This window comes from Scyliorhinus canicula, chromosome 27, assembly GCF_902713615.1.
Source record: "Scyliorhinus canicula chromosome 27, sScyCan1.1, whole genome shotgun sequence".
Lineage (NCBI taxonomy): Eukaryota > Metazoa > Chordata > Chondrichthyes > Carcharhiniformes > Scyliorhinidae > Scyliorhinus > Scyliorhinus canicula.
The window spans coordinates 6,275,469-6,296,171 of NC_052172.1; the positions used below are offsets into that span (position 1 = coordinate 6,275,469).

The following is a 20,703-nucleotide window of genomic DNA, read 5'->3' on the forward strand; positions in this document are numbered from 1 at the left end:
GATTCGCCCACAGGCCGGAGCACTCTAGGTAAAAGTTAGTGTTGTTGGGTCTCCTCGCGGTAAAACCATCCACCTCACCGGCGGGATAAGCTGTCCGAGCGGTGCTGGAATAGAAAAGGCATTGAGGCTTATCGCCAGGTTGCCACCGATACCAGTAGAAATAGGTGTAAGCTCTTGCTTCTGTGTAATGGCACTCGATGGTGATTGGAGTTCCCGTGGGACTGGATACCGAAGAAGGAGTCTGTTGGATCAGCACGGCCGCCAAATCTGTAAAACCGACTGTGGAAAGAAAGGGAAGTTAATTTGATATCCCTGGAAGGAGACAAGAAACGTTAGTGAAATATAGGTGCGAGCGAATCAGGGGAAATGAGTGATTGAGAAAGAGCTGGAACAATATAAGGAAAGATAGCCAAATGGATGAAACGTGAAAAGACTGAGGGGAGAGAAGATGGAGAAATAGGGAAATAGGTAGAGAGATAATGAGAGGCACACAGAAAGGGAGGGAGCTTACTACAAAAAGAGGAAATAGCAAGAAAACCGATTAGATAAAAAATGGAGTGAGTGAGATAATGAGAGCGAAGGAAACAATGAGAGGCACAGAAAGACAACCGTACAATGGGGCAGGGTGGGGGGAGGGACGGGGGTTAGTGGAGAGAGAAAATACAAGGAGAGACAGAGGGAGTCAGAGAGGAAAACGGACAGAGATAAAGGGCGTGCATGGATGCTGGGTTAGTGGGAAGGGGAGATGTTACAGAACATGAGTATCTAAAATGAAATGAAATGAAATTCACTTATTGCCACAAGTAGGCTTCAAATGAAGTTACTGTGAAAAGCCGCTAGTCGGCACATTCCGCGCCTGTTCGGTAAGGCTGGTATGGGAATTGAACCAAGCTGCTGGCCTGCCTTAGTCTGTTTTAAAAGGCAGCTGTTTAGCACTGTGCTAAACCAGCCCCAATATAAAGTAATGTGATGTAATCCCAGCGAGCCTCACGGACTCCTCACGGTTCCACTCCAGCTTACCAGGTAACAGCAACAGTAGAGCCAAGAACTGAGATGCGAACATCTCCGGAGCCTGAAATATATGTTCGTTCACTGCGTGAACTCGCTGAGCCGTTTTATTGTAGAATTTCTCAATGTTCTGAGCACGTGTGGATTTACTGTCCCCATGTCCTGTACTTTATTTGTCGGATGGGAGGGGCAAATCTTTCTTTACTTTTTCATTGGCCCCCAGAATGGCACTTGCCATTTCCTGAATAAGAAAAAAACATGCTAGAAATATTCAGCAGTTCAGGCATCACAGAATCATACAGTGGAAAAGAGGCTTTTCGGCCCATCGAATCTGCAGTGACGCATGAAAAACACCTGGCCTGCCTATCTAATTCCGTTTGCCAGCACTTGGCCAACAGCCTTGAATCTTATGACGTGCCAGATACTAGGTAGTGTTTAAATGCTGTGAGGCTACGCACCACTACCACCCTCCCAGACAGTGCATTCCAGACCGTCACCACTCTCCGGTTCAAAATGTTTTCCCTCAAATCGCCCCGAAACCTCCTGCCCCTCAATTTGAAATTGCCTCTCTTCGTAACTGTCCCTTCAACTAAGGGGAACAGTTGTTCCCTATCCTCCCTGTCCATGCCCCTCATAATCTTGCACACCTCAATGTGGTCATACCTCAGTCTTCTCTGCTCCAGAGAAAACAACTCAAGCCTTTCCAAACTCTCTTAATAACTGAAATTTTCCATGCCAGGCAATATCCTGGTAAATCCCCTCTGCATCCCATCCAGTGCAATCACATCCTTCCTATCATGTCGGGGCCGGATTAGCTCAGTTAGCTGGACGGCTGGTTTGTGATGTAGAGCAAAGTCAACAGCTCGGGTTCAATTTCTGTATCAGCTGAGGTTATTTATGAAGGCCCCGCTTTCTCAAAATTTCCCCTTTCCTGAGGTATGCTGATTCTCAGGTTAAACCACGACCAGTCAGCTCCCCCAACCGAAGGGCAAGTCAACCTATGTTGACTTGACTTAATAATATGACAACCAGAATTGCACAGAGTATTCCAATTCTGGCAACACCAAATTGCCATATGACCCCCTGCTTCTGTAATACATGCCTCGATTAATAAAGTCAAGTCTCCCATATGTATTTTTCTTCAGGATATTAACTTGCCCTCACGCCTTTAGGAATCTATGTACAAACACGCCATGGCGCCTTTGCTCATCCAAATGTCCCAGTGGCACGCCGTTCAATGACTACTTCCTTTTCAAATTACTTCTTTCTCTCACTTTTCAGGATTAAATTCCATCTGCCACTTCCCTGCCCATTTGACCATCCCGGCAGAACCTTCCTGTAACCGAAGGCACTCAGCCTCACTGTTAACCGCCTGACCACATTTTGTGTCTTTCGCAAACATATTGATCCTACACACCACATAGTTAATAGATGACGAATAATTGGAGACCCAGCACTGATTCCTGTAGTACACCACTGGACCCTGGCTTCCAGTCACTAAGCTAGTCATCTGGCATCACCCTCTGTTCCTACAACTATGTCAATTTTGAATCCACCTTGTCATATTACACTGTATACGATGTGCATTTCCCTTCTTTATAGGTCTCCCATGTGGGACCTTGTCGAAGGCTTTGCTGAAATCCATGCAATCTAGATAAACTGCACGACCCGCATCTACACAGCTGATCACCTCCTCAAAAAAAATGGTCATACCTTGCCCTCCCTCTGCCGAAGCCATGCTAACTATCACTGATCAAACGTTGCCTCTCCAAGTGGAGAAGTATTCTCTCCTTCAGACTTTTCTCCGATATTTTCGCTAACATTGACGCGAGACTCACTGGTATGTAGTTTCCTGGCTTATCTCGACGGCCCTTCTTAAACAGTGGAACCACACCATCTGGTCTACAGTTCTCTGGCACATCACCCGTGGCCAGAGGGGAATTGGGAAATTTGGTTCAGAGCCTTTGCAATCTCCTTCCTCGTCTCCCAGAGCAGCCTGGGGGCACCATTCATCCGCACGTGGGTATTTGTCCACATTTAATCCTGCCAACACCGCCAATAATTTGTTAATTCCTATGTCAATTTCCATCATCGGAGCTGAAACGTCACAATCCGTTCTCTGCACAGATGTTAACACACCTCCCAAGTATTTCCCGGCTGTTCGATTTTATTTCGGATGTACCACGAGGCTAATATTTTGCTTTTGCATTACCTGGGTGGGGAAAATCAAGAATAGAACTATCAGCAGCGAATTCAGATTTAGGAGCATTGGCAAAAGTACAGAGGGTTAGATTTGTCGAACCAGTTTAAATCTGCCAGTTGTACTGTGGGAGTGTTTTCAAGGACTGATTATTGGGCTGGCATTTGTTTGGGGCATCTCCCCTCTTAATTACGTCTCAGCTAACACAAAGACTCACGGAGACAGCAACTCTGGTGAAGACGGCTTTACTTTCCAAGCTTGTTCAACCTACGAAGGAGAGTGGTTGGGATCAGTGCCTAAACCACTGCGCTCCACATTGTTTTAGGCTCAACAGTTATACAATTTCCAAAAATTAATAGCCCTCCCTGAGCTGGACTCGGTCCAATCCTTGTAGATATAGATTATACCTTGACCAATGAATTTTTCTTTGGGCAGTATGGTAACTGCGTGATCAGCTCATGATATAGTCATGTTCTGCCCACTGGCCATCTAATGGTTTTCAAGACCCCTCCGCCTCTCCATTTGATGTCCTTCACTCTCCCTCACTGTCATTTCCTCTTATCAGAGAGGGTTCCTAGAATATATGATTAATAGTTAATAATGATTGCTATATATATGTTCTATGGCTAGTTTCAGTCATCAATAAACTAACTGAGGTAGAAGTATTCTAGTATTATCTAGTAATAAAATCAGGAGAAAGAAGAAGAATAGGAGGCTGTTCTAATCGGGTGACATGAAGAAATGAGGGAGGGGAAATGATGTGGGCCTAATTGGAGGCTGCTTTCAAACAACCAGCCGATGTTCCATGGGCGAAATGCTCTTGTTTGGTGTTATGTGTGTTGAAATCCTAGAAAATGCGCCAAATTACTCCCTTGTTTGAGGCTGAGTCAATTTAATTTCTCACATACACCAAGAATCTGCTAGGTATGTAGCTTAACGGTTATCACCATATGTTCAAACGGCTGGCAGAGCAGGTGTTCAGTGAAGCAGCTATCTGGAGAAATGTCTCGCCTTTGCACTCTGTGTTTCTGGGTTTAAACATGCATTCTTTCTGTGGAATTATTTTCCGAAGACCTGAAAGACGTGTGCAAAGAATAGTCGGAGCAAATACCGATGGTAAAGTTTCGAGCACCAGGTGACAATAATTTAAAGGGAATTGGTGAAATATTTAGGGTGGCTGATGGTTAGAATCTTCCTAAGTGCATTATCATCTTCTGGGAAATACTCTTAGCGGGAGGTACAAGCAGATCCTGTAGAAGCTTTCAAAAAGGAGTGACTCGTTCTTTGGATGAGCCGATAAAGGTTCAATGGCACATCGAGCCTCGGTCTCCCCTCCACGGAATATGTTCCTAACAATAGCGACTGACAGAACGAAAATAACGTTAGAGCGTTCATGCAACATGCTTTGATAATAATAATGCGATGCCATGTTCTGAAATGAAAGAGAACAAGACGATTGATCCATATCATTAAATAATATGGCAGTCTTCGTCATTCACTGTGTAAAGAAGAGATGCTGAGATATTTAGATGGATAGATAGATGCATAGATATATAGATGGAGGTATTGATATCGATTAATAGATAGATAGATAGATTTAAAGGTAGAGAGATGGATAGACAAATAGAAATAATTAAAGATAGATAAAGAGGCACCGTGTGGGTTTTTGTTGAGCACCGTTATGCCTGTGAGTCGCTGTGTAAACTCCAGGCGCAATAATACACGGCCGAGTGATTCGCCCACAGGCCGGAGGACTGCAAATAAAAATGCGTGTCGCTGTGTCTCCTGGCGGTGAAACCGTCCACATCACCGCTCGGAACTACATGACCAACGGTGGAGGAATAGAAAAGGCTTTGAGGCTCACGGCCAGGATGCCACCGATACCAGTAGAAATAGGCGCCAGCTGTTGCTTCTGTGTTGCGGCACTCGATGCTGACTGAGGTGCCCGGGGGACTGGATATCGATAAGGGAGCCTGATGTATCACTACGGCCGCCGAATCTGTGGAAAGATCGGGAAGTTAACTTTGATATCAGTGGAAGGTCGCAAGATATGAGGGTGAAAGATAGGTGCGAGCGAATTTGAGTGAGTGAGTGAGTTAGTTGGTTACTTAGTTGATTAATCAGTTAATTAGATAGTTGGTAAGTGATGCAACGATATCGGGAAAGACAGCTAAAATAACATAAACAGGGAGAGGGGAAGGAAGAGGGAGAAAGCGAGAGAGATAATGAGCGGAACACAGACACGAGAGGAAGCCAATGACAAAAAGGATGGAAGAGCAAGAAAATCTATTAGATAAATAAATGGAGAGAGTGAAATATAGAGAGCGAGGTAAACAATCAGAGGCACCGAGTGATAAATATACAAAGGGAGAGTTAGTAGAGAGAGAGAATCAAATGAGAAACTGAAGGAGACAGATAGAAAAAGAGTCAAGGACAATAGGTGTGTGACCTCCCGGGGGGTAGGGGTGGGGGAGAGCCGTTACAAAAAAGTGGTGTTTGTGAGATAATGATCGCGAGGATCACTGCCACCTCACGGTTCAACTCCACCTCACCAGAAAATAGCAGCAGCACAGCCCAGAGCTGAGACACCAACATCTCCGGAGGCTGAAAGATCCGTGTGTTCACTGCGTGAAACGTCTGAGACGTCTTGTTCTAGAATATGTCAACGTTCTGAGCACAGTGTGGGATTTGCATTCCCCGTGACCTGAATTTTAATTATCGATTGGGAGGGGCGAATATCTCTTTACTTTTTAATTGGCTCACAGAAAGGGACTTGTCATTTCCTGAAAAAGGAGACGAAATTATAGAAATATTCAGCCGTTGAGGCATTATCTGTGCTGGAACGATAGTTTTCTTCCTCTCCGGTTGGCCAACACTCTCTCTAAATGGGGTTCCATTTACGGTCCTGACGACTAAATCGGATTGTGAATTGCCACCAGCTCCACTCCGGCCACCTTTGTGAAATGCATGCATTGAAATGCTGATCCATTGCGGAAACCATGCCTTTCAACTCTCTCGCCTGCTTTCCAGTGATGGAAGTGGGAACTGAGTAGCATGACCTGTTGGGGAATCGGAAGATGAAAAATAGGAACATAGAATTTACAGTGCAGAAGGAGGCCAATCGGCCCATCGAGTCCGCACCGGTTCCTGGAAAGAGCACGGGACGTAAACCCTCACCTCCACGTTATTCCCACAACCCAGTAACCGGAACTAACCTTTTGACACTAAGGGGCAATTTAGCCAAGCCAATCTACATAACCTGTACAACCTTAGACCGTGGGAGGAAACCAGAGCACCCAACCAGACACAGGGAGAACGTACAGACTCCGCTCATACATTGGCGCAAGCCGGGAATCGATCTTGAGACCCTGGCGCTGTGAAGCAATGAAACTAACCACGATGCTACCGTTCCGTCTGATCTAACCTAAGCAAAGATCCCACTGCCCCCTTTACCGTCTCTGTCCTTTCTCACCACCTTAGATTTCCATTTTTTTCAAAAAGTTCAGTTTTTCAAAGTCAAACTGCAATTTGCTTCTCCCATCTTTCAATATTGTGTATTGGAGCTATTTTCACAGAATCCCTTTGGGCCCATCCAGTCTGCAGTGACACTTTGCAAGAGTACCCGACCCCGCTTACTCCCATTACTTAAAAGTAAAATCTCCTTATGTCCCCAATCGATTTTTTGTTGTTGCCTGTTTTAGTAAATGCAATGCCATGTAATGGTTCAGCGACCTTTCTGATAACAGAATCAACTTCTTCTGACCAATTCTAATACATTTCTGAAACAATTTCCATGGCAGTAAATTAAATTCAATTAAACACTAGGGGAACTACATAATCAGATCTTATTATCTAAACTTGCCTGTTTGCGACACGTTGATGTAAGTCACTTAATGGTCGCTAAATCGTAACGATTATGGTGTATCAGAAATTAGGGAGCCAATAGCAATGGATGGACGGCACGGTGGCACAGCAGTTAGCGCTGATGCCTCACATTGTCATGGTTCTGGGTTCGATTCTGGCTTGGGTGACTGTCTGTGCCGAGTTTGCATGTTTTCCCCGTGTCTGTATAAGTTTCCTCCATGTGGTCCGGTTTACTCCCTCAATACAAATATGTACAGTAAGGTGGATTGCTTACACTGGGCTAAATAGCTCGCTTTTAAAGCAGGCCAAGGCAGGCCAGCTGCACTGTTCAATTCCCGTACCAACCTCCCCGAACAGGCGCTGGAATGTGGCGACTGGGGACTTTTCACTGTAACTTCATTTGAAGCCTACTTGTGACAATAAGCGATTTTCATTTAATTTCATTCATTGGCCATGATCAGGACGCTGGGTTACGGGAATAGGTCGAGGGAGTTCACCTGGGTAGAGTATTCGTTATGAGGGTTCGTGCAGACTAGATGTGTCGAATTGTCCCTTTCTGCACTGTCGGGATTCCATGGATCCAACCGCATTTTCGGCATTAGCAATAGTCCTAGTGGAATATCGAGGCGTGAGTGCGCAGCCCATGTATTCGGCCTTGAAATATCGGTGCGGCCTTATAGATATAAATTTAATCGCTCCACATTGAAGATGAATCCGACCAACAGTACAAAGCCCTTAAGAGGGTCGGGCGCCAGGCCCCAATAAGAATAATTGCAGCGTTAAGCAGTCGTATGTTGCTTAAAGTAGGATAGCATCCACGGGCCAGTGTTAATTGCAGGACAGTCAACCTGAGTAATATGTTTACAATAAAGGATAACATTATTGAGACAACTCCACTCAACAGTAACGCTCCTTCATGAGTGTGGCGGCGGTGACAGGAGGTTTAAAACAAGGACTGGAGGAAAGATGAGGTGATAACATACGGGGTAAGAGGTGAAGGCGGACTCCAGTACAGATTGGAGAAATTGCATCGATCTCTCAGAGAAACAAACGTTGAGAGTTGAGAGGTATTTTGCTGCAAGTGTTCTGGATCATGAGGGGTCTGGATCCGTTAGTTTGGGAGACAGGGTTCCCATTTCTCAGATTCTCAGATATACGATCTATGCACATTTGGAAGTGAATGGTCTTATTAGCAACAGGCAGCATGGTTTCCTACGAGGGTGTTCATGTCTCACAGAGTAATTGAGGTTTTTGAGGAGGTGACAAAATTGATTGACGGGGGAAGGGCTGCGGATGTTGTCTACATGGATTTCATAAAGCATTTGACAAGGTCCCTCATGGCAGGCTGGTGCAAAACATTAAATCACATGGGGTCAGGGGTGAACTAGCTGGAGGATTCATAACTGATTTGACTATCTAAGACAGAGGGTAGCAGTGGGGAGATGTTTTACCAAATGAAGGTCTGTAACTAGGGGTTTTCCACAGGGATCAGTACTGGAACCTCTGCTTTTTCTAATATATCAAAATGACTTGGAAGAAAATGTAGCTGGTCTGATTACCAAGTTTGCAGATGTTACTAAGATTGCAGGAGTTGCGTATAATGATGAAGATTGTCCGAGGATTCAGCACAATATAGATAAGCTGCAAAATCGGCGGAGAAATGGCAGATGGAATTTAACCCGGAGAAATGCAAGGTGATGGATTTCAGGTGGGAGCCATAAAGTAAATGACAGAACCATCAGGAGCATAGACACACAGAGAGATCTGGACGTACAGGTCCACAGATCCTTCAACATGGCAGCACAGGTGAAAATTGTGATAAAGAAAGCATATGGCATTCATGCTTTCTCAGGACGGGGTATCGAATATAATGCACGCAAAGTATGTTACAGTTATATAGCCATGATGTGGCGATGCCGGCGTTGGACTGGGGTGAGCACAGTAAGAAGTCTTACAACACCAGGTTAAAGTCCAAATAGGTTTGTTTCAAACACTAGCTTTCGAAGCACTGCTCCTTCCTCAGGTGAACCTGCTCACCTGAGGAAGGAGCAGTGCCCCAAAAGCTCGTGTTTGAAACAAACCTGTTGGACTTTAACCTGGTGTAGTAAGACTTCTTCAGTTATACAGAACGTTGGTTAGGTCATATTTGGAATACTGTGTCCAATTTCGGTCACCACACTACCAGAATGTCGTGGAGGTTTTGGAGAGAGTACCAGGATGTTGCCTGATATGGAGGGTATTAGCTCTGAGGAGAGATTGAATACACTGGGACTGTTCTCCCTGGAGAGACGGAGACTGAGGGGCGACTGATAGAAGTTTATGAAATTATGAGGGGTATGGTTAGGTTTAACAGTTGGAGGCTTTTTCCCAGGGCGGAAATGACAATTACAAGGGAGAACAAGTTCAAGTGAGAGGGAATAGGTTCACTGGAGATGTGCGGAGAAAGTTTTTTTACACAGAGGGTGGTGGTGTCCTGGAATGCATTGCCAAGTGAGGTGGTTAGCGACCTTTAAAACGTATTTGGATAGATACATGAACAGATGGGTACAGAAGGATAGAGGCGGTTGGTCTAGAGAGGACACGCGATTGACGCATGCTTGCACAGGCGAAGGGTCTGTTCCTGTGCAGTATTGTTCTTTGTTCTTTGTTCATTTGCTGACAGGTGAAATAAAGCACAAGATAACAGACAAGAATTAGAAGCAGGGGTAGGCCTTTCTGCTCGAATTTGCTCCGCCATTCGGTAAGAGCTGGTTGTGGTATTGGTATTTGCTGCCCCATTGCTAATCAGAAATCATTCTCACTCATCCTTGAACATATTCCATGGCCCAGCATGTACTCCTCTCTCAAGAAGCGGAGTTCCGTAGACTAAAGATTCCCCGAGGAAATAAATAATCTCCGTGCTTTCGTCTTAAATTGCAGACTCGTAAATTTTAAACTGCTTTCCTTGGTTCTAGACTCCCACGAACGGGGACGCATCCCTTCAGCATCTACTCCCGGCAAGCCCCTTCATGATATTGTACGTTTCAGTATGTTCAGCACTTATTCTTCCAAACACCAATTGTTGTACGCCTTCTGCTCAAGTTTTATTTAGAAGTAAATCCATTCTACTCTGGAACAAGTCCATCTCTGAATGGCTTCTCGCCCGAACCGCTTTCTAAGTAAGGGGAGAAAAATTACACCATACCTTAGATTTTGTCTCTCTAACATCCCGTATAATTGTAAAATCACTTCTCTACTTCTGTACCCGAATTCACCAAATTCCTACATTGTCCCCCACTTGCTGTTCTTGCGTATCAGCCCTTTGTGATTCTTGCTCCAAATGCCCAGGTCCCTGTGCACGGGGAGTTATAGAGTTTCTCTCCTTTCGCATATATGCCGCCTTTTTACATTGTCTGCAAAATTGGACAATATCACATTTTCTCACATTATACCCCATCTGCCAATTCTCTGCCCACTGACAACGCCTCCCTTTGTAGACTATCGACTTTTTTCCCGACCGACCTATGTGTCCTCAGCTAATGTAACTACTATATCTACAGGCCCTTAATTCCAATGAGAACCAGACAGGACGCCAATTGAAGGCATTTGCCAAAAGCTGAACTAGCAACACGCATAGTAGCCCAGTTTTGTCATAACATACACACAGGTATATGATCGTGCACAGCTAGGCAGTGAGTGACAGACAGGATGACCAATGAACACACAGAACACAGCAGCCAATCACCACACAGGACACGACCACGATAAAGCCAGAAGGCACTAGCCTTCCCGCTCTCTTGGGATCCAGCCTCTGAGACAGTCAGAGCCCGTGAACAGCAATTTGAACATACAATATGTGGTAGTAAGATAGACTGGTCAGGTTAGCCTCAGGTCTCCAGTCAAGTCAGCATAGTGTCAACACACAGTTAAAGTATGTATGATAGTTAAGAGTTCAATAAAATCGAGTTGCACTTCTTCAAGTGTTAATTGATAATTTAACACGATAAATTTATGTTGTCAGCAAATCAATAAAATCATTAAAATTTACTCCACATTAGCTAACAAACGACTGGGTTGTGTCAGTTTGTTATACTGACAACATCTACCACCAATAAATATTATTGTCGGTAACAAAAGGAAACTTGGAGTGGTTTTCGATGATAAAAGATGAAAATAAATTCTGGATTTTAGAAATATGACCTTTGATCGATAACGTTTCAGTTTAGGGATGTTCCGCAGAAGACGCATGGCGTGTTTCTCCATAGATATCTGAAGACAAAAGGGCAGATTAATAGGGTGGTGAAAATCCCATATGGGGCACTTGCATTTATCAATCATGGCATAGATTGCAAAAGCAGGGAGAACATAATTGAGTTGTATAGAACTTAGTGTAATTCTGGTCGCCACATTATAGGAAAGATGTGATTGCACTGGAGGGCGTCCAAAGGCGGTTCACCAGGATGTTGCCTGGGATGGAACATTGAAGTTATGGAGAACGGTTGGATAGGCTTGGGTTGTTTTCCCTGGAGCAGAGAAGACTGAGGGGTGACCTGGTCGATGTGTAGAAGATTATGAGGGGCATGGATTAGGTGGATATGGAGCAGCTATTCCCCTTAGTTGAAGGGTCAGTTACGAGGGAACACAAGTTCAAGGTGAGGGGCGGGAGGTTTAGGAGGGATTTGAGGAAAACAGTTTTTACCCAGAGGGTGGTGATGGTGTGGAATGCACTGCCTGGGAGGGTTGTAGAGACGGTTTGCCTCACACTCGTTGAAAAGTACCTGGATGAGCACTTGCTGCACCTTAACATTCAGAATTGTCCTTCACGTGCTGGAAAATGGGATGAGGTAGGCAGGTCAGGTGCTTTTCATGCGTCGTTGCAGACTGGATGGACCGAAGGGCGTCTTTTGCGCTGCTTTATTCTGTGATTCTGTGATTAACGTGAACAGAGTGATATCCAGAAAGCACCTCCTCTGCCTATGTCGTCTGTGTTGGGGGAATCACCTCCGAGTTGAAGCTACCTGCTGCTGGCCAAAGAGTAGACAGCTGCTGCTCCTCTTGTCCCTCATCTGAGATCTAAGGTAGAGCTGAATGAGCAGCTCATATGCTGCTGAGAGCTAGTAATTGCAGATCATAGGGACAAATAAAAACCTCAAGATAGCGGGAATAACCTCCAGATCTTCAAAATCACCCCCAAAGCAGTGAAAAGACACTTCTAGAACAGGTTCTGCAAGCAATTGCCTTTTACATAGCCAAACATTCAGCAGTTCAGCAGCCTCGTTGCCCAGGCCCACAATCACCTTTGACCTCTTGCCTTGTCCAATGTGGCCAGTTTCAGACAACTCAAATACTGACAGTTAAAGCTGGAGTCCAAGGTTAACGATACAGCCAATTGCATTTTACACATGTTAATCTCAGCCCAGTCGGCCCCTGGGAGAGGCTGCCTGCACAAATGCACTCCGGTTAAATGCGGGAGTTGGTAGGTTCCTACCTGTGGTAGTATGACTAGGGGTATTACGGTACCTGGGTGTGTGAGCTTCCATTGGTGCAGAGGACTCGCTGCCCATTGGCCCAGGTATGTCATGAGCCTCTCAGCCGATTGGCTGAGAGGAAAGTAGCTCCGCCTACGAGGTGGGGGATATGAACACGTGGTCCCCGGCAGTCAGCAATTCTTCTGTACGTCCGCTGCCGGGTCGACTTCTTGTATATTAAAGCCTATCATTCGGACTTTATCTACGTTTCATGTCCATTGATTGTGCATCACTACCAACATTAGGGATCTTCAAGCGGCTATTGGATAGGTAAATGGATTACTGTAGAATGATGGGCTGTAGATTAATTTGTTCTTAATCTAGACAAAAGTTAGGCACAACATTGTGGGTCGAAGGGCCTGTTCTGTGCTGTATTTTTCTATGTTCTATGTTCTATGATTGTACCACGAGTCGTTTTGTCCATTGTTTTCCTGAAACAATGAGACCATCGAACCATTTCAAATCGTTCAATGTTGTCCTACTCGATGCCAGAAATGGACGTTATAAGGTGAGTAAAATGAGAAACATAGCTAAAGGTTATGGAAATAACGCACCAATTAAGAGCCAGCGTCAGCTCAGTAAATAGAAATAAATAATGGACACTTCTGCTGCAGCTTCCATGCCTCAGGACCAACAAAGCCTTTTCTCAGCGATGGACTTGCTTGAAATGTAGCCTATGTTTTCAGATGAAATGTAAGGTAAATACCTGATGGCGCAGTGGTAGGCAGTGCTGCCTCACAGCGCCGAGGTCCCGTTCCATCCCAGCTCTGGGTTACTGTCCTTCCGGAGTTTGCACATTTTCCCAGTGTTTGCGTGGGCCTCACCCCCACAAACCGAAGATGCGCAGGGTAACTGAACTGACCACGCTAAATTGCCCCTTAATTGGAAAAACTTAATTGGGTACTCCAAATTAAAAAATAAATAAATACCAAAAGGGTTAAATCTTCGCAGAACTGAACTCCTCGACCTTTTCAAAATTATCCAATGCGGACCGAGTGTCTGATAATCGATCGGCGAACGGTTTGCAACAGATGTTCAAACAGCCGACATGAGCCGGCTGTTCCAATCGGATGCCTCGTCTTTGCAATGCGGCAAATGCTGAGAGGGTTATGGTGACCTTGGTCAGTTATTTTCTATTTGCGTGGGATGTTACCCTAGGAGCAGCGAGGATAAGGGGAGAATTGAAGAACTTCCGTAACGCGAAGTGTTTTAATAGACAAAATGATGGTAAACCGTGTATTTAACCTCCCATCCACCGGCAGGAGGGGTGGAAACCACGGGTTATTGTTTCAAAGTAATTGACAAAATGAGAGGAATTGGAAATTAGAAGAATCCTTTGCCACAGCGAATTGACATCGTCTGGAAAATAGTGCCTGAAAGGTTGGTGGAAGTTTCAATAGAAACTTTCAATCGGCAACATTTACATGGTGTTGGGTTAGAGATAATTGATCATAGAATTGTAACTGGGTAGATCACATCAACAAAGAGCTAGGACGACCATACAGCCTCCCCGGCGCTATCTCCTTCCATGGTTCCATGATAACCTTTGCCTGTCACGTGGCTAATGCAACAGGAATAATATGAAATGAAGACTTCCCGGATAGTTCACCATGAGAATTATTCACAGGCACAATCGATAGCGGTGTTTAATTCCTGTTCAGACATCCCCACCCATTTTTCAATCAGCCTGTTAACCCATAGACCTGATCTCATAATTGAAATGAAATGAAATGAAAATCACTAACTGTCACGACTAGGCGTCAATTAAGTTACTGTGAAAAGCCCCTAGTCGCCACATTCCGGCGCCTGTCCGGGGAGGCTGGTACGGGAATCGAACCATGCTGCTGGCCTGCTTGGTCTGCTTTAAAAGCCAGCGATTTAGCCCATTGAGCTAAACCAGCCCGTAAAGGTTACATTAACAGCAAAGGCACCATGACATAATTTTCGACAGATAACGGTGTAAGGAGTTAGTTTGAAATGAAAAGGGCAAGACTATGATGCAATATAATAAAATAACCGAAGATGTTTATGTCATTTATTAAAATATCAAGATGTGAAACGGACGTTCCGTGGTAAATAACGAATTAAGACAGAGATGAGGGAGACAGAGCAATTAATCACAGATAGATATAGAAGGTCGATGAGTAGTTACTTAGGTGGAAAGATAGAAGGCAGGCAGGAAGACAACCCAAGAGACAGTTAGTGGATAACGGCCACAAACAGGCAGACAGGGAGATGGATAGGGAGATGGATCGCTCGATCAATAGATAGATAGATTGATAGATAAATAGATAGATTGATATATATATATATATATATAGATAGATAGTGTTATGGGAGAGGTGTTTTCAGAACTCCAAAATGTATCATGGAGTTCAACCAAACCCCACCTTTGATGGATTTTTGCTTTTGAAGCAAAAGGCTTGTTCCCCAGGTGTATTACAATTATGGACACATGGGTTTTAAAACAAAACAATGTTTATTCCATGAACTCAAACTAATCTTTCAAATAAACATTGGATCTCTTAACACCTCTTATTTCAAAGATAATCCCGAAAATAATACAGCACTACCCAACCATGCAAACTGTTCCTTTACACATCCAAAAGACTTAACAAATCCTTCAAACAGAAGCACATTAGATTTATATTCAATACTGAGACCTTTTTACAATTCCTATTTCACCAAAGGATTAAGAGATAGTCCTTCATGGCAGAGATCACCAGCAATGCAGCTCACAACCACACCCACGCTTTCTTCAAACTGAAACTAAAACTCCCAAAAGCAGAAGTGATCTCAGCTACCCCCTGTGACATCACTTCAGCAATATGATCACCCTTATTTCTTAAAGGTACATTCCCTAAACATCCAATTCTTAAAGGCACTCTCACATGACAATAAATAGATATATAGATGGAGAGACAGACAGACAGATATGTAGATAGATAGATAGATATACAGATGGATAGATTGATTGATAGATAGCTTGATTGATTGATAGATATTTAGATACACGCACAGTGAGACGCAGAGCGTGGCCGACATGAGTGTTTTATTGCTGTGGTTACATTTTGACCCCGTTGGAGTTTTTGTTAAGCGTTGTAATCTCTGTGAGTCGCTGTGTAAACTCCAGGCGCAATAATACACGGCCGAGTGATTCACCCACAGGGCGGAGGATTCCAGGTAAAAGTCAGTGCTGCTGCCTCTCTTCGCTCTGAAACCGTCCACCTCACCAGTGGGATATGCTTCTCCAACCATATTGGAATAGAAAAGGTATTGAGGTTCTCGGCCAGGATGCGATCGATACCAGTAGAAATAGTTGCCAGTTGTTGCTTCTGTGTAACGACACTCAATGGTGACCCGGGTGCCTGGGAGACTCGATACAGCCGGGGGAGACTGTTGGATCAGCACCGCCGCCGAATCTGTAAAACCGACTGTGGAAAAACTGGGATGTTAACTTTGATATCCGTGAAACTGCACAATAAATGAGATTGAAAGATAGGAGCGAGCGTATGGGAGAGAGAAAATGAGTGAGTAGAAGAGAGAGAAAGATACGATATGGAGAAAGACAGCTAAAATCGAGAAGCAACTACATGAGGAGGGGGGAGGAGAGAGAAAATGATAGAGACATCATGAACGGGACACAGAAAGGCAGGGAACATACTGGAAAAGAAAGTCGATGTGATTAATAAATGGAGAGAGTGAGTTAATGAGCGCGAGCGAAACAATCAGTGATACAGCAAGAAAAAGGGAGGGTTAGGAAGGAGCGAGAAAACATGTGAAACAGAGGGAGACAGAGAGAAAAAATACAGGGGCAGAGACAGTGATAGATAGGTACTGACATGTTAACAGATGGGGAGAATATGCATCTTCAATGGGTGTAAAGGCACTCTCGGTGAGTGGGGAGGCGAGCAGTTGCCCGCAATGGGTGTATATGAAGTAATGACAGCGAGGATCACTGACATCTGACGCTTGAACACCACCTTACCGTGTAACAGCAGCAACACAGCCCAGAGTTGAGACAACAACATCTCCGGAGGCTGAAAGATCCGTGTGTTCACTGCGTAGAATCACAGATCCGTTTTATTGAAGCATATCTCAAAGTTTTTGAACACAGAGTGGGATTCCATGTCCTGGTGTGCCGAAGATTTAATAGTCAGATGGGAGGGGCAAATCTCTCTTTACTTTTTCATTGGCTCCCTGGAAGGGGCTTGTCATTTCCTGAATACGAAGAACTGAATGCTCCAAATATTCTGCAGTTCGGGCATTATTGCAGCAGAAACAGTAATGTCGATTCTTCCCCAGATGTTGCCTGATCAGCTGCGTATTTCCAGCTTCTTCTATTTTATTTCAGGTTTTCAGCCTATGTCCTATTTTGCTTGGATATTACTGACCATTTCCGGGCCGACTAATCAGGATAAGAAGCGTCAGCATAGAACTCAGAGTCAGAAGATTTGATAAAAGTACCAAAGCGTTAAACCTGCAAATTTGTTTAAATTTTGCTGTTATAGAATAAATATTGCCACACGTAGTCTTAGATAGATAGCTAGATAGATTGATAGATGGATAGATAGATAGACAGATAGATAGTTAGCTAGATAGATAGATAGATAGATCGATAGACAGACAGACAGATATATATATATATATATAGATAGATAGATAGATAGATAGATAGGCAAATAGGTAGATAGGCAGATAGGTAGATGGACAGTGGACACGCATTGAATCAGAGAGACTGACAGATAGAAGTGAGTTATTGGCTGTAGACATATTTTGACCACGTTCGGGTTGTTAACATAGAAACATAGAAAGTGAAAGGAGGAGGAGGCCTTGAAACATAGAAAGTGAAAGCAGGAGGAGGCCTATCGCCCTTCGATCCTGATTCTCTATTCAGTATTAACATGGCTGCTCATCGTTCAGTATCCTGATCCCGTCTTCCTCCAAAATCCCTTCAAGATCTATACCTAATTCCTCCTTGAAATTACACAATGGTTTGGCCTGACCTACATTATGTGGTAGAGGATTCACAGACTGGCCACTCTTAGGCTGAAGAAATGGCTCCGCACCTCAGTCCTAACGATTTACCGCTTAATCTCAAATTATGACCCGTAGTTCTGTTCTCCCCCACCATCTGAAACATTCTTTCTGAATCTACCCTCTCTAATCCTGTTAGAATTTTGTAAGTTCCGATGAGATCCCCTCTCCTTCCTCTGAACTCCAGTTAATATAATCCTAAACGAATCAGTTGGTCCTCATATGACATTCCCGGAGGACTCCAGGTAAAAGTAAGAGTAGCTGTGTTTCCAAGCGGTGAAACCGTCCACTTCACCGGTGGAAAGTGCTTCGCCACATCAGTATTCCAATAGAAAAAGTTTTGAGGCTCACTGTCAGAATGCCATCAAAACCAGCAGAAATATGTGTAAGCTGCTGCTTCTGTGTAACAGCATTCGTTTGTGACTCGGGTGCCCGGGGACTGGATATAGAAGAGAGAGCTTGTTGGATGAGCACGGCCACAGTATCTGCAAACAAGCTGTGGAAATATCCCTGGAAATCTCTCTTTACTTTTTCATTGGCTTCCAGAAAGGGACTTGTCATTTTCTGAGGAAGAAGGAAACATATTCAGACGTTAACGTATCATCTGAGCTGAAAGGATAACTTTGTTTATCGCCACAGATGTCGTCAGAGCAGCTAAGTATTTCCAACATGTTCCATTTTATTCCTGATTTCCAGCATCCACAATATTTTGCTTTTATATTCCTGCTGATTTCTGGGACTGGTGCTAATTCGGAATAGAAGTATTAACAGAGAACCCAGACTCAGGAATATTGATAAAAATACCAGAGTTAGACCTGCGGAGTATGTTTAAATCTGGCAGTTAGACAGCAGAGAATGAATGACTTGAAAGTGGTTTGGAAGCAGATTCAATGTTAATTTTGGAAATGAATTGGTGAAAATCTAGAGGGTGGGGGGGGGGGGGGACACGTAAATTCAGGGAACCTGGAGTGAGCAGAGGACGGGAGTAATTGAATAGGTGAGACATGAACTATTCGTCATCAATAAAAGATAACCACTTATAAATCCTATTGGGAATTTAGAAGGATTCTCTTTACACAGAATATGGGAACAATATGGAACGGAAGTGGTTTAAAGCGAATAACATTGACGCAGTTAAAGTAAAGCTGAATAAATGCATGAGACCTGAGAAATAATAGGAGGAGGTTCAGAGTCGCATGAGGAAATGTGGCAGGGGGATACCATGGGCCTAACTGGTCGCCTGTTTCAAACGACCAGGCCCAGTTCCATGGGCTGAATTCGGTGTTGCATGATGCAACGATTCCAGCAGACGCGTCAAATTACTCTTTTGTTGTCGGCAGAGGCAGTTTCATTTCTCACATGCAGCAAGAATGTGCAAGGCGAGTGGTTTAACTATCTTCACCACATGCTCAACCGGCAGTCGGGGCAAATATCCCAGTGAGGCAGCTATCTGGAGAGATGTCTCGCCTTTGCACTCCATGAATCATCGGTGACATAATTATGTGTTTGAAGATTTCTTCTTGGAGTGGATTTTTTTCCCTCAGCGCGGCGAAACTAGTGGGAGGTCGCAAAGACATTGACAAAACCTCAAGTGTTTTGATGAGTAAATAATAAACATAATATTTTTATTGTCACAAATAGGCTTACATTAACACTGCAATTTCAGAGCTAATGTCGATTGGTCACGCTTTGTTCACCAGTGGACAGTAATTTAAGTTCATTGGTACATGACTCAGAGCGGTAGATGTTTAGAATCCACATCAGAGCATCGTCATCATCTGAGAAACCCTCTGAACGGGAGATGGAAGCTGATTCTGTTGTAAGTTTAAAATGGAGGCATGGAGGCGATCGTTCCTTGGAAGTGCCGGGAAAGGCTTCAGTGCACCACGAGCCTCATCTTCCCATTCAGGGAATATATTCTCAAAAACAGCGACTGGCCTAACTAGAATGTACACCCACGCACATATCACAAACATACGCATTAATATTTTTATATCGTCTTAGTCTACCTCCACCTTACCTATTGTCATCAGCAATACATGTCCAGAGTTGAGGTACAGTCACCATTTCAGCGGGAAAGACCCTTTAGTTTATTGTGTGAATTGACTGAGCCGTGTTCTTGTAGGAGATCTCCGTGTTTCGGGCACGTAGTGGAATTTCGAGTTTCCTGCTCCATCATTTTGAATGTTCCGATGGTGGAGGACATTTTTTGCCTTTGTTCATTGGCGCCCTCGTCAGGCTTGGTAATTTCCGGGACTGTATGTTCTATTGACTGAGGGCTGCATCCTTTCTGAGGGCTTACCCTAGCTAAATTACAGGGCTTGGAAAAAAAACCATTCCTCAATGCTCAACGTTTGGCATCATAAACCTCACGAAATGGCTCGTCATTGCCACCTGGCGGTCATGATATGCACGTACAGGGCCCTGAGGTAACTACAGATTGACTGATTGCAAAGGTTATTTTCAAGTCACACCTGGGAAAAGACCTGACTTCCAATTTTCTACACTGCTTCAGCCTGATGCTTGTTTCATGGGTTAGCATATGAGGTAGAACTCAGAACTTAGTACATTCAGCGCATAGAGATATCCAGATGTTTATACCTCTCCAATCTCACATTATCATAATCTCCTTGTATTATCTTCTCCCTCGCATGTGCATCTAGCTTCCCTCTGAATGCATCTATTGTCTTCCCGTCAAAAAATCCCCTTGTGCAGTAATTTCCCGATTTTCAGAGCTCCTTGTCTGAAGTAGTAGATCTTCAATTCCGCATTGTATTTATTGATTATTATCTTATATATGTGGAATATTCTGGTCTCGCATCACAAGCTGTAACAATTTATCTATGTCTACGCCGTCAATCTTTAAATGATATCAAACACTTTTATCTCAGAATCACAGAACCTTTACAGTGAATGAGGCCATTCTGCCCATCGAGTTAGAAATGCCTCTGTAAAAGAGACTGCCACACAGCCCCAACCCTCTGCCTTACCCTGAAACTTTTAACATTCTTACTTTTCAGAGAGCAATCCAAATTCCGTTTGAATACCTAGTTCGAACTTATTTCCAGCATCCTCTTAGGAAGTTCG

General features: G+C 44.1%; 1 protein-coding gene and 1 long non-coding RNA gene across 2 annotated transcripts in view; both read right to left on the reverse strand.

Annotated features, from left to right (window-relative positions):
• Positions 1–20,703, reverse strand: part of LOC119957690 (M1-specific T cell receptor beta chain-like) — a 104,958-nt gene that overhangs the window by 70,000 nt on the left and 14,255 nt on the right. The gene's annotated exons all lie outside the window — the stretch shown is intronic.
• On the reverse strand, positions 15,616–16,707 carry LOC119957895. Its single transcript, XR_005458937.1, has 2 exons — positions 16,568–16,707; positions 15,616–16,013 (listed from the first exon to the last, which is right to left on the reverse strand). It is a non-coding gene; the product is annotated as an uncharacterized LOC119957895 (long non-coding RNA).